Below are 15,380 nucleotides of genomic sequence, written 5' to 3'. Positions count from 1 at the left end.
GAGGGCATAGATGCCCGTGGGTTTCCTGTAATGTTAGCTTGGAGTTTTCATATTCAAACATAAATGGAGAAAGCTGTATCAGAGAAACAAAATGGAAAGCTGGAATTATCTGTGTCAGGAATGCAAAAAAGGTCTGGAACCTGAACTCTCAGGCAGCTGTTGGGGCCCCAGTGCCAACACCAGTCCTGTTGGTGCCCCAACGGTACCAGCACCAATCCTGGCCCCACAAGCCATGGGATGCTACATCAAGTGCTAGCGATGGTACATCAAGTGCTCCAAGTCTAGGGATGAGAAATCCAGGGATGCTTAAGCATCCCAAAATTCTCCAAAGTTCACTTCGAAGCTCAATTCACATAGCTCCCATTTTCATTTTGCAACCTGTTTTTTTCTTTTCATCCAAAAAGGGAAAATACACATTTCAGTGCACCTTAAAAAAAAAAAAAAGTGGAAAGCGCATACTTCTCCCCCACTGACTGAAGCATGAAAATGCATATCTTTGGAAACACTAGCATTTAAAAGTGTGCATTCTTTTAAAATGTATTTTGCAAATGCAAGAATGCGTGAACTTCTATCTGAAAATATGCTCATGTTCATGAGTGCAAACAAGCCAAGTTCTAACGATTTGGGAACTGAAATGACATTCTCATACATCCCTATCCAAGACGTTTTGGGATATTAAGATGGCCACTTTCTGCCCTTGCTATCAGAGAAGCCCACAACCAGGGGCCCAAGATTATAAACCCCTATATAAATCACTGTTATTGTCTCCCATACTGTAGATGGAGGAACTGAGGCTGAGAAGGTGTGGCTTGCTAACAGCCATCTAGTGAGTTCATGGCTTAAGAAGGATTCAAACCATCGCTTCTCGGTCTTTTGGCTAAGATCAAGTGTAGTATCTGTTCTTATCAGTTTAATACCTGATATGTCCTCTATTTGAGGACTATATATTAAATGGATTTTTGGAACTTAAAAAAAAAAAGAAAGAAAGAAAGAAAAAAGATTCAAACCAGTTAGTTCCTGATTCACAGCTCAGTAGCCACATTTCTCCCAGGATCCCCTGTGCATCATGTGGACACACAGGGATGATCCCAGGATGATCCCTGGGATACGAACTGGTGTAGACATGCCCTGTGATTGGCTTGATCCAGGAGTGTTTGTTTATGCAAGTGTCCCTAAAGTATTAAAATAACTGCACAGGCTGCTTGTTAGCTACCTAGTCATATACAAGGTTATGTTGTTATCCTACAAAGCCCTAAACAACTTGGGACCAGCATACCTAGCAGACCGCCTTCCCTTATATTCACGCAGATGACAACTATGATCCTCAGAGGAAGCCTTGCTGGCCCTTCCAAGATGAACGGAATGCCACCATAAAGAACCTCAGCAGCGGGCCTTCTCTGTGGTGGCACCCACCCTCTGGAGGACCCTCCCTTGTGTGATTCAGGAGGTGGAAAACCTAATATTTTTTAAACGCTACCTGAAGACATACCTTTTACACAGGCTTTCCCTGGTCTTTAATGTAGCTGGTTTTATATTAACTTTTAAACTTTTTAATGTTTTAAATTTATACTTGTATTTTAAGGTTTTTAATTGTGCACTGCCCCAAGACCTTTGACTGATGGGCAGTTTAAAAATGTAATAAATAAATACTCAGATGTTCTTAGCACCCGTACTTGCGATATGCAGTATTGTAATAGTGATCGACCTGACAGGGTTGCTACAAAGCTAGCTTATCTAAAGCAGATGAAGTGATTTTAGTCTTCTGGAGTCCAAGACTGCATAAGTGCTGAGAATTAATATTAAGGGTGTTCCATTCATTACTGAAACAGCTCCACAACACATCCAAATAACACTAAGCTGACAAGCAAGATTAACTCTACAAACAGAACAAAGAAATATGCAATTAACCTTAGAATGCAGCTAACGTATGACGGGGCATGAAAGGGTAAATAAAATATACTCAAGGATTTGTAAGTTGCAAATTCCGAAGTACATTTTAATAGATTTTTGTGCACATTCAAGTCCATTTTTTCCTTCTAGGGGAAAGAGAGAGAGAAGAATCTCATTTCAGAGGTTAAGGACCAAAGTCAGAATTACAAATTGAGAGGATAATTCAAGATTTCCAGAAATCTTCATCAGTTCCCAGAATTGTATCTGCTTTGTAGGAAGTCACGGATAATTTTTCAAATGCCTCACAGAGCAGGTTAAACATTGTTATGTTGGCAAATGTCACGTGAAAAAAAAAATGAAATAAAAACAAAGCCCTTCTGATGGAAGGGAATTTGGGATGGGGGAGGTTTCCTCTGATCTTTCAATGTTCAACAAATTACACTGAGCAATCAGCTACAGTTTTACTGGGCATGTTTCCCAAAAGCAAAACTATTACCCTCCTCTTGTACACACACACACACACACACACACACACACACACAAATACGGGTGATACTTTAGAAGGGATCAAGGGTTGCAATGAGTTTCTCCAGACCTTGTGATAAACATCAAATCTGAAAGATGAGCTATTCAAAACAAAGACAAATCCCACAAACCAAGAACCTTCTCTACATTATGGTTTCTGGGAATATTTCCTTCTAGAGAAAGGATGTGGGACCACATAGCTGATTTATTGCAATGAGCACTCCTAAGGATAAAACACTACTTAAAGGGGTGTGTCAGTGTCTGAGTGTATAGAATGAAAATATTCACCTGCCTTTTTTTTAATACATATATGCTGGCATCATACAGAACATGAAGCTATGGTGGCCACAATCTACCAAATTGCAGGTTATCAGATGCAACCAAGTACGCTGCAGGAGAACTGTGTTTCTGATCTTCTACAGTTTTTTACAAAATATCACAGGAGCCAGATGGAGGGGGAAATCAGGATGGGACCATGCCGCTATGGGAGGGGCTAAGCCTTTCACTTTCTCCATATGCTGTTTAAGAACGTAAGACATTGAGAAACTAAGAAGAGTCAAGAGTCCATCTTGGCCAGCATTGTGTTCACACAGGGCATGTCTAGACCTCCCAGTGTTGTGGGAGGGAAGGGGAGAATCTCGCAGTATTCTGCTTGCAAGATCCTCCCCCTCAGTCCACATGCAGCGTGCAATGTCCCAGGAGGAAGGAGGACGTCGTGCCCGACATTTGTTTTTTTAAAAGATCAGGACTTGGAGCGCCCCTGCGCTCCAGCGAGAAAGTAAGTAAGGGGGGAAAAAACGATCCAGTTCTCCTCCCCACCCCCCATGGGCAAGGAGCACTTGAAGAGCTCCGTGCCCTGTGCCTGGTTCCCGGCTCCAAAACCAGGATGGCTGCCCACACCTCCCGTGGTCTCAGGACAATCCTGACACTGTGGGAAAAGTTGGGATTAAAGCCATCCAGGTTATCCTGGGGAAATGGAGGGATCATCTCTCCCTACCTCCGGGATCCCGTGTGCGTCATGTGGACGCACAGGGACGATCCCGGGGCAATCCCCGGTATAAGGCATGGTGTAGGCATGCCCTCAGTGGCCAATCAGCTGCCCATGAGAAACCCACAAGTAGGACATGAGTGCAATAATACCTTCCTGCCAACATTCTCCAACAACTGATGTATATAGGCATACTGCCTCTGATACTGGGTGAGAGGCTGAATGGGAGTCTATGGAACTCCCGACTCACCTGGACTCATGGCTGGCTTTGCACTGGCTTTCCCAGGCAGGCAAGCAGGTGGGGGGAAGTGCCCCAGCACTGTTCTGAATCAACATGAGGCACCCCAAGTCTTCAGTAATGATCTGCTTTGGCCTCAGGAGACTTTGGGCCGACCTGGTACTGTGTCGGATCTGGGCTGAGGCGGGCCAAAACAGCCTGCTTTGGCTCAGATTCAGGAATTTGGACCGAGTCAATGCACAATCCCAGTCTAAGCATGCATAGGATTACACCCTTAGTTTTCAATATGCAACTCCCCTACTCTGACGTCAGGTCTCTGAGAGCACTATTGTCTGCATCTTTACTCAAAGGTCTCATTCTGTTCAATGGGTCTTGCTCCCTGGTATGCTGGGACTTGCAACGCTGAGCTCCTCAATGGAAAAGAAGGGTAGGTTCAGTGGAGGATGGTGGCTCTGATTTCGATGGAGCTGGGAATCAATTCTGGGTTTCCATCAGAACCAGACAGAACTCGAAAGGAGCTGTCCAATGTTTTGAACCTATGTTGGGGGGTAGGATTTAGCACCTCGGATATCTCCTTTGGCATTTTGGCTGGTTCTGACTGAAACCCAGAATGGATTCATGGTGCCATCAAAAATAGAGCCATCAGCCTCCACTGGGTGGGATATAAATATAATAAATCAATGAGAAATGGGAGGGGATGGCCATGGAATGCAGACCATCTTGGACCCCAGCGCTGGCTAGCAAGACATCTTCAAGACATTTTTCAGTCTGCTTCTGTTTCTTGTTTAGAGGGCAGGTTAATTAAGGTCTGGAATGTGCAGCAAGGGTGTGTATTAGGGAACCAATTCTGGCCAGACCCTGCAGGGGAATGTAACAAGGGAGAGAAAAAAAGAGCATAAAAATGCTTTGAACTCACACCCTTTTGTGTCTCCCTGAAGCACTTCTTTAGAACTGCCTGAAATGCTCCCCCCCCCACACACACACACACTTCATCCTAGGGCAGGGTTGCAGCCCGCCACGGACAAGACCATCCTGTACAGAATGCAATCTACACAACAGACGTGATGGAATGCACAGCTTCACATCATCAGGAGAAATTTCAAGCAAATGCATGTGTCAGAGAAAGCAAGATAAAGGCATGAAATAGACACCCCTGAGAACACTACCTTGTTTCATCCCACTCTGTTATGCTAATTGTTAAAAAGGACTTTTGCCAAAATTATATTGCTTTCAGTATACAGACGTTAATTTCTTTAGACTGGACATGGGCTGAATCAACGAATACAGAAATTAGCAAAATAGGGTCCAACCTGCCCTTTTTAACCCTAATCTGTTAGCAGTCTATTTCCTGTTAACCAATTTATGCTGCCATTGAATCACATGAAATCAAGCCTGAAATATCTCCCAGGGGGTCAGCTTGGATGAAGGGTAAAGCAACCCCACCACTGCTTAATTGGAATGGCATTAGCAAACATTCATGGAAGAAAGAAACATTTGACCAGTGCAAGTGGGTTAAGTGGAATTTACCCAGGTGCTAGAAACTGAGCAGAGCGCTGGTGGTATTTTCTTACATCAGTGAATGATTCCAAAGCAAAGGGGAGAAAGTGAAAACTGTATGCTTCATTTGGTGCCTCCAGCCAATGCTATTTTACTCTGATCCTCCCTCCATCACTTGTGACATTAAAGCAAAAAAATTAAAAAGTGAACCATTAATAACAACGGTTTTTTACTGCATGAAAAACCTAGCAAACCAGGATCATTAAAAAAGAAAAGGAAAAGGAAATCCATCCCTTTTCCAAAGAAGATAAGAGAGGACACAGATTTCTGTAAAAACTACATATGGTAGTTGATGCATCTAGAGGTAATGTTAGAAATGACTGTATTGATTTAAATAGAAATGCAACACATCTCTCAATAGTAGGGATGTCTGTGGCCAGGTGCCTTGTAGGGATGGACAAACTACCCCACATCCCCCCACCTTCACTGCGTGTTGGACCGCACCACTGACTAGCCCATGTCGGTGTGGTGTAGGGAGAGCCAGTGTGGTGTAGTGGCTAAAGTGTCGGACTGGGAGTCGGAAGACCCAGGTTCTAGTCCCCACTCGGCCATGGAAACCCACTCAGTGACTTTGGACCAGTCATAGACTCTCAGCCCAACCCACCTCACAGGGTTGTTGTTGTGAGGATAAAATGGAGAGGAAGACGATTATGTACACCGCCTTGGGTTCCTTGGAGGAAAAAAGGCGAGATATAAATGCATATATACATGTCTGGATGAGCCACTGCGTGGTTCGTAGGCACTTGGAGAGCACTGCATGGCCACCCAACTTCTCAGTAAGCCATCATTTTGCGGCTCCATTTTTTTTTTTTTGCTAATTAAAGGGCCTTTTATGCAAATGGTGGCTGAAAAGTAGCCATTTGCACAAGATTATAGACATGAATAGTCCATCCCCGTCTCAGATTCCTACAACATCCCTAGTTGCCTATCCTTCAATCTGCTGTCCAGGGACTAAATAGGTTGGCATCTTCAAAAAAAACCCAACCCCCCAGCTGTCCCTTCTCATAGCACTTTATTTTAAATCTGCATTTGGATTGGACGACCCATCAAACAATGGACACTTTCAAATAGAGGACGGTCTTCTGTCAAGTAGGATACAGGGACACCCTACTCCAGTGATCACAAAATCACAAAAAGGTTAGTTACGCGTCCCAAAAAGTCTTTCTGAATTTAAAAAAGCTATAAAGACTGATCTCTTCCAGCAGGCTTACCCAGTCAAATTTTAAGATGTTTGGCTGTTATTTTAATTATGTATTTGTTTTAGATGTTTTTAATCAGTTTTATGTATTTTTGTATTCAATGTTGTTCCCCGCCTCAATCCATAGGAAGAGGCAGGTAATAAATATATTATTATTATTATTATTATTATTATTATTATTATTATTATTATTATTATTATTATTATTATTCTGCAGATGCAAAATGAGTCGTACAGGCAACAGAAGTCCCACGAGTAAAAAAATAAATTGATTTCTCAGCAGCGGACATCCCTAGTCTGAGGAGACAAGTTGATACCCCCTCTTGTATCATGTACAGAAGCCAGCAGTGCTGGTAGCTGATATAATACCTGAGGCAGCAGGCTAGTTTAGGGAGCACAGAGAAGGCTGTGACCTCCGACAGAGGCACAGCCAGGAACTTGAAGAAGGATAACCAGGAGGCCACCATTGCCACTACCACCCCAGCATCTGCCGCCTGAGGACATTGCCTCACTCTTCCTCATGGTAGGGCTGGCCGAGATCCCCAAAGGTCATTGTTTCAAGGAGCAAGGGTTCTCTGACTCACAATTGCTGTAAAACAGCAACATTTCTTTTAAACTCTATATTGTTCAAGGAAGCCTTTCCTTAATGACCAGCCACGGTTCATAGTTCAGCTTTCATTTTGTTTTTAAAAATCTATTTTAAGGTGTTTTACTCTGTTTTTATTTAATTTTATCTTGTACATCACTGCAAAATTTTGAATGGGGAGCAGTATATACATATTGTAAATAAATAAATAAACCCCAAGCATAGGGGAATAGGGAAGGATGAAAGGACTTGAGAGAACCTACATTGAACATGGGCTTGGACTAGGTGACCTCCAAGATCAGTTCCAACTCGAAAATTCTCTGATTCTATATTTGGTGGTGACAAGACTGGTATGTGAGGAAAGCTTGTATGAGAAGCAATTCTTGTCGGACCAGAGTCCAACCACTCCCACTTGCTGATGAGGGAGTGAATGTCATGATTCCAAAATCCCTATTATATTTCTCTAATCTACTGTCACAATTTACATGAATTGAGTATGCCTGTGGGCTCTAATAACATCAGCCAAGTCAATCCCAGGAAGCAAAACACAATATTTTTCACACACCTGCCCTCTGTGATTCTAGTAGCTGAAACACATAGTGATTTCCCACACCTCAATATAGGGTTCCCCCCCCACACACACACACTTCTTTTTTCCTAGAGCGGACTTGTGTACCAAACAGATGCATAAAAATGGAAAACCTAGAAGTGCCATCCTGGCATATAGGTGCAGTGATAGGCTCTTGATTTTCTGCCTGCAAAGTTGCATTCAAAGGAACACAGGAGCCCTGCAAAAATAAAAGGTGGCAAATACACTCAAAGCAAATGGCTACCCGGACTTGGTTATTCTGTTTTATTTTCATGTAAGGCCAACAGCATTTGGTGCCCTTTCCCTGCAATTAAAACCTGATTAAGAACTCATGCTTTAATCTGCTGTAAATGAATGAGTCTATCAGATTGATTAATCAATTCTCCTTTCATCTGTAATTTGTGTTTTGAAATGCTCTGGGAACTTAAGTCCAGAACAGAAGGGGGGGGGGTTGTTGAGATTTTCATTTAGTAGCACAACCTCAGGAGTCATTGGCTGGAGGGAAAAAAGGAAAAGGTCAGATATCATAGAATCATAGAATCATAGAATAGCAGAGTTGGAAGGGGCCTACAAGGCCATCGAGTCCAACCCCCTGCTCAATGCAGGAATCCACCCTAAAGCATCCCTGACAGATGCTTGTCCAGCTGCCTCTTGAAGGTCTCTAGTGTGGGAGAGCCCACAACCTCCCTAGGTAACTGATTCCATTGTCGCACTGCTCTAACAGTCAGGAAGTTTTTCCTGATGTCCAGCTGGAATGTGGCTTCCTTTAACTTGAGCCCGTTATTCCTTGTCCTGCACTCTGGGAGGATCGAGAAGAGATCCTGGCCCTCCTCTGTGTGACAACCTTTCAAGTATTTGAAGAGTGTTATCATGTCTCCCCTCAATCTTCTCTTCTCCAGGCTAAACATGCCCAGTTCTTTCAGTCTCTCTTCATAGGGCTTTGTTTCTAGACCTCTGATCATCCTGGTTGCCCTCCTCTGAACACGCTCCAGCTTGTCTGCGTCCTTCTTGAATTGCGGAGCCCAGAACTGGACACTCTAGATGAGGCCTAACCAGGGCCGAATAGAGAGGAACCAGTACCTCACGTGACGTAATGTAATGATAATGTAATGATAATGCTGAGGGGAATGCAATTATCAACTTAAATATGTTTTCTTAAATTAGGGGAACAGCTCATCTGCAATGCAGGGAAAGATCCTATTCATGTCACATATCTCAAATTTACTCCACCCACCCACCCAAATCAGCAATATCCAATGACTTGATTAGGGATGTCGTGGAAGCTCAGTTGGGTCCAGCAAACCAGCAGGCAGCCCCCTCTCCCGATCCCTGGACCTGGCTCATCAAGCCGTGGGGCACTCGTGCATGTGCTCATCAAGTGAGCCGACATTTTCCATAAAGCAATCCAGGGGCTCAACCAGGCCGGCTCGCACAGGCAAGAGGCAGTGGTGAGACCATGAGCACCCACTGCTCCAGACCCAGGTGAGTGTGTCCATCCCTAGATTTGACATACTTGACTATGTTGGGCTCCAGGCACAGAGTGAAGGAGAAGCTACTGTGCCGAAACCTATTCCTTACTAACAGCCTGACTTGTCAGCTTACTCAAAGTAAACTTACTCAAAGTAAACTCATAAGTCTTATTCCCAACAATGTATGTCAGTGTAGGAGTGTTGTTGGATTTGCACCTAGGCAATATAGAAATAGAGACTGAGGGCATGTCTACACCAGTCAATATCCTAGGGATTGCCCCGGGATCATCCCTGTGCATCCACATGACACACAGGGGATACTGGGATAAGAGAGGAATGATCCCTCCATTTCCCCAGGATATCTTGGGACACTTTTAGCCAATTTTTCCCATGGTCTCAGGATCATCCCGAGACTGCGGGAGGTGTGGGAGCCCGTCCCGGGTTCGTCCCAGTTCCTCGCGAGTAAACACAAGGAGGTGGGAACCGGGCACAGGGCACAGAGCTCTTTAGGTGCTCTGTGACCTTTGAGGGTGGTGTGAGGGGCTCAGGTGCTTTTTAAAACAAAACAAAAAAACTCACTTTTCATTGGAGCACACATGCGCTCATCAAACTGTAAAAAAAAGAAAATGGCAGGCACAACATCCCTCCTTCATCCCAGGATGTCACATGCACATCTGTACAAAGGGGAGGATCTCACGATCAGAATATTGTGAGATCCTCCCCCTCCCTCCCCTGGTGTAGACATGGCCTGAGTTGATCTGAGCTGGTAGCATCACTGCTTGGTACCTGTCTATGTGGTGGCCATGATTTATATAATTGCAGTGGCTCTTTACAAGCACCAGCATCAGAGAAACCACACCGGCAGCCCTATTATGGAGGTATATGTTGTGCATGCAAATGGCGCATATGTCTGAGTCATGGCTGTAAACCCACATGTAACCCACTGAAAGCCCTCCTTATTTGGAGGCTATGGGGTATGAGTAGTAGGTGAGGTGGAGCTGAGGATCCTGGGTCATCCCAGGTAGCTGATTGGTGGATGATTCAGGACAATTAAAAAGAAGTACTTCTTCACATAGTGCACAGTTAGACTATAAAATTAATTGCCATGAGACGTAGTGATGGCCACCAACATGGATGGCTTTAAAAGGGAATTAGATACATTCGTGGCCATCAGTGGGTGTTAGTCATGATGGCTATATATGACCTCCAGTATCAGAAGCAATATACGTCCAAATATTAGTTGCTAGGGAACATGAACAAGTTGGTACTATTGCACTTGCATCGTACTTTCAGTTTTCCACCGGAAGCTGGTTGGCCACTCTATAAACAGCATCCTAGATGAGCCAACAGTGTGATATGGCAGCAAGAAAGGCAAATGCTATTTTGGGCTGCATTAATAGAAGTATAGCTTCCAAATCACATGAGGTACTGGTTCCTCTCTATTCGGCCCTGGTTAGGCCTCATCTAGAGTATTGTGTCCAGTTCTGGGCTCCGCAATTCAAGGAGGACACAGACCAGCTGGAGCGTGTTCAGAGGAGGGCAACCAGGATGATCAGGGGTCTGGAAACAAAGCCCTATAAAGAGAGACTGAAAGAACTGGGCATGTTTAGCCTGGAGAAGAGAAGATTGAGGGGAGACATGATAGCACTCTTCAAATACTTCAAAGGTTGTCACGAGGACCTTCTTGATCCTCCCAGAGTGCAGGACACGGAATAACATGCTCAAGTTAAAGGAAGACAGATTCCAGCTGGACATCAGGAAAAACTTCCTGACTGTTAGAGCAGTACGACAATGGAATCAGTTACTTAGGGAGGTTGTGGGCTCTCCCACACTAGAGGCCTTCAAGAGGCAGCTGGACAACCATCTGTCAGGGATGCTTTAGAGTGGATTCCTGCATTGAGCAGGGGTTGGACTCGATGGCTTTGTAGGCCCCTTCCAATTCTCCTATTCTATGATTCTATGATTCTAGATTAGATGGATCCCTGGTCTCATTCAGCATGGTGATAGATAGATAGATAGATAGATAGATAGATAGATAGATAGATAGATAGATAGATAGATAGATGATAGATAGATAGATAGATAGATAGATAGATAGATAGATAGATAGATAGATAGATAGATCAAATGTGCTCCTTTCAAACAAAGCATTGAAATTAGAAGTTATTATTAGAACCCTAATTTCTGGTTCACTGATACACCAAGGGGTGACCACTTTACACCAGTTTTAAAATCTCTTCACTGGCTGCCAATTAGTTTCTGGGAGAAGTATAAAGTGTTGGTTATCACCTATGGTTTGGGTCCAGGCTACCTGCGGGATCGCCTTCTCCCATACAATCCACCCTGCACACTCAGGTCATCTGGGAAGAATCTACTTCAGTCAGTCAAAGGGCCTTGCTAGACCTACCTTTGAATCTGGCCTTCAGGCGCAGTGAGCCTGTGCTACAATTAGCATGGGCCTTTGCGCCTATCCAGACGTCAGACACGACGGGGAAAGGAAAGCCCCATCGTGTCCTCCATTTTTAAAAAAAGTTAAAGGGGGCATGTGCGCAGGAGCACACCAACAAAAAGGTAGGTCTTTTTTTAAAAAAGGTTCCCCGCTCCCCCCTGCCCCAATTTCCCCCAATGTCTGATCCCCCCCGCTCACCCACTCACTCGCCCCCCTCTCGCTCACCTGCCCGCCCCCGTCCACTCGCTCGCCCCCCGCCTGTCCACTCGCCGCCCACGCTCACCATGTCCGATGCCCCCTCCACCACCACCCCAGCCACAATCTCCCCACCCTGGCTCCGCTCGTCCCCCTCACATCTCTCCTGCCGGGTCTGCTCTTTCCCCCCTGGCCCCCATCACTCCCCCCCGCAATTCCCTTGCCCCTGGCCCAATGGGCACAGCACTCCTATGGAGTTCTGTGCCCAGTGCACGGCTTCTCCCAGCTACTCGTGGAATGGCCTGCCAGAGGAGACTCATCAACTTAACAGTCCTTTAGTATCTAAGAAAGCTATCAAGATTGATCTCTTCCGGCAGGCCTACCCAGTGGAATTTTAGGATGTTTTTAGATGTTTTAACAATGTATATTATGCTCTTAATTCAGTTTTATGTATTTTATATTTACTGTTGTTCCCCGCCTCGATCAAAATGGAGAGGCGGGTAAGAAATTATTAGTATTCGTATTAGTATTGAGATAAGATGTGAAAGCTCTTCAGGATTCATTTATCCAAACTATAAGGGTGAAATCATCTTGCGTACTCATTATATACCTTCTATCGCTGAATCAATTGTTCAGACTTTCAAGAAATTTAATTGGTAACCTGTATTTCAGATGCTCAATCTAAAACAGAGGCAAGGCTATGATCGCTGACATTCTAGGCATTTTTCTCATTGTTGGAAGCACTATTTATGCTGCAACGGGCCATTAAGCATAAGCGGTGAAAACAAACACGAGCTCCTTACATAATGTTAATCACAGCTGAGGGAGGAACGCAACACGATGATCACAAACTATATTCAACTTTCTGCTAGTAAATAACCAGAACATTTTCAGGTGCTACACTTCAGGTCACTCTTTCGGTCTGTTTTGAAGGTACTCTCGGCACGTATGGACATGCCATTTAAATGCTTCCTGCTTTATTTGTTTTTATGGCATTCACCTCCACTAAAACTAGCAAGGAGAATGGGGAAGGTTAAAGCAGCCATCAGCTCGTTCATGTGAAGAGCAGAGAGCAAATATACTCAAATGGATCCCTGTTGAACTTCACAAAGCTCACCTTATCTGCTGCACTTGAGCATCATCAGCCAACAGCAGAACCTCACAGCTGTTTTAATGGGACATAGTACAGTGGTTGTGCACCTGCATTGTATGCATAAGGGTCCACATTCAATCTCCCAATGGTATGCTGTAGTGCAGGAGTGGGCAACTGTGTAAGATCAGGAGGTTTTTTCTCCCCCCCCCCCGCCCCCCCAGAACATCCCGCCAAGAAGTTGCACACATACACATATGCACTGAAAATACAAATACAAATCAAATCACATTTAAAATGGCATCTGTAGCATCTACAGGGTGCCCTAAGGCTCAAAATTAGCTAGTTTGCAAGGTAAATTTGATCCTTTGGGTGCTCTGTGGAAGCTAAAAGGAGTACTAAAATGGCTCAACATTTGCTTGGAAATGAGCTAATTTTATTCTTTTGAGAGCACCGTTTGCACACAACTCTAGTAAGCAGGGCCTAAAGATTTTTTTTTCCTGGGCCAGGTACAATCTCGCAACATGGGCCCTTTCCCAATCACATACCATACATGCAGTCTCTGAAGACATACATGAAAAAGGCTTACCTTTTCTACTTTTATGTGGCCCACACTGGAGCATTTCTGCCATGCTCCCCTCCACCCCTTTTTGATATTTTGGTTTAACATAACATACATTCTGAAAAAGGGTCCTACAAAATTTGGTGACTGTTTTATAACTTTGGGGCTGGACCTAAGAAAGGTATTGTTCTGTTAACGTTTTGCTTATTATTATTCTAATGGCTCCACATGGTTGCATCAACCTTATCAACAGACCATTTGCTTTAAAACTTGCTTTTTCTGGACCTTTTCTTTGCAAAGAAATGAGTCAGCTCCCCAAATGCCTATTGTTGCTGTTGCTGTTTTGTTTTTGCATGTTCACACTTGACCTGACGGACAAGATAGCTTGGTGGCGTAACTGGTCGTGCCCCATAGTAGAACTGGAAGATTGATTTGCTCCTCCTTAACATTTTTAGCCAGGTATGGGTGTGTGGGGGGGCATCTATGAACTAGACAATTATGGCACAATCCTTTGCATGTCTGCTCAAGAGTAAGGCCCATTCCAACTCACATAGATTTTGAACTTCTGAATACCACCAACTGGCCTCCACTATGTCCTTCTCGCAAGCTGCACTTGCACAAGGAACTCTGGGACTGGTAGTTTATGAGAGAGCATGTCAGATGGGGAAGCACACATTTCTCTTTCTCTAGTTTGATTGCACAAGCAAACTCTCTCTTTCTGTCTCTCTCTCTCTCTCTGGATGAGGGGTTATCCCGGGGATCTCCCGGGGATCATCCCTGTGCATCCACATGACTCACAGGGGATCCCAGGGGCAGGGAGGGATGATCCCTCCCTTTCCCTGGGATAACCGGAATGGCTGCAATCCCAACTTTTCCTGCAGCCTCAGGATCATCCTGAGACCGCAGGATGTGTGGGCAGCCATCTGAGTTTAGTCACGGCTCCTTGCAAGTAAACGCGAGGAGCCAGGAACCGGGCATGGGGCACGGAGCTCTTCAGGAGCTCCATGCCCATTGGGGGTGTGAGGGGGAGGAGGTCTTTTTTAAAAACAACAACAAACTCACCTTTTCGATGGAGCACTTGTGCACCAATCTTTAATAAAAAATGGCAGCCGCAACATTCTCTTCCTCCCAGGACATCGCGTGCTGCGTGTGGACTGATGGGGAGGATCTCACGATTTCCATATCATGAGATCCTCCCCCTCCCCTCTCTAGGTCTAGACATGCCCTCTCTCTCTTTCTCTCTATGTCTTCTAGAGACCACCAACTCACTATTCAGAATATTGCTTTTTCTGTGCAAATATTTCTTCTCTGGCTGGCTCCAACAAGTCTCTCGCTAGACCTGGATGACAGCTACATAGTTTTAGGGAAATATGTTTCCCTAAATGTCTTCACATTTCAGCTACAATTTATTTAACCTCATTTATTTAGCATTTTAGCTGCCTGCACCCACCCCCACCCCCAGTTCTCAGTTCCTGTCGGGTATGCCCTGCAGCATCTCACTTTTGGATCCTGAGAGTGGGGTAGCTCTCAGCCTAAAACACTGGAGGGCCCATTCCAGTCACAGTAGCCAATATTGGGCTTATTGACTATTAGCCTGAGTCACTAAAAGGCAACTTCATATGACCATGCAAAGAAGTGAAATACGAGTGATCTGACATGACATTTCATTCAGATGCTCTTTCTACTTTAACAAAAAGCAGAATGAGCCCAAATAGCAGGAAGAAGATCAGCAATGAATGTTCCAGTCTGCATCCTCCATCCATTTATTTGAGGACAGATTCGAGCAAACCTTGACGTCTTGTGCTCCAACTGCATTGTTGGAATTTGGGCATAAATGAGATTCCTTGTTTACTTCAATAGATAAAGCAATTCTGCACGTGCATCCCATTGCATTTGCAGACTACTTCTTCCAGTGGAGGAAATAAATGAGCTGCTGGGTTGTGTGTATGAATTGAAGCTTTTGGGAACTGCTGGAATAAGAACCTAGGAACAGAGGCCATAGCTAGACCTAAGGTTTATCCCTGGGTCGTCCAGGGGTTGAACC

At 44.6% G+C, this 15,380-nt stretch overlaps 1 pseudogene; it reads left to right on the top strand.

Moving 5' to 3' along the window:
• The first annotated feature begins 857 nt into the window (after positions 1–857).
• LOC134413452 (U2 spliceosomal RNA) lies at positions 858–971 on the top strand (annotated as a pseudogene).
• Positions 972–15,380: the final 14,409 nt, after the last annotated feature.

The sequence above is a fragment of the Elgaria multicarinata genome, chromosome 1, assembly GCF_023053635.1.
Source record: "Elgaria multicarinata webbii isolate HBS135686 ecotype San Diego chromosome 1, rElgMul1.1.pri, whole genome shotgun sequence".
In the NCBI taxonomy this organism is placed as follows: Eukaryota; Metazoa; Chordata; class Lepidosauria; order Squamata; family Anguidae; genus Elgaria; species Elgaria multicarinata.
Note: the sequence above shows the minus strand (reverse complement) of the source record. Positions and strands in the feature narration are given on the sequence as shown.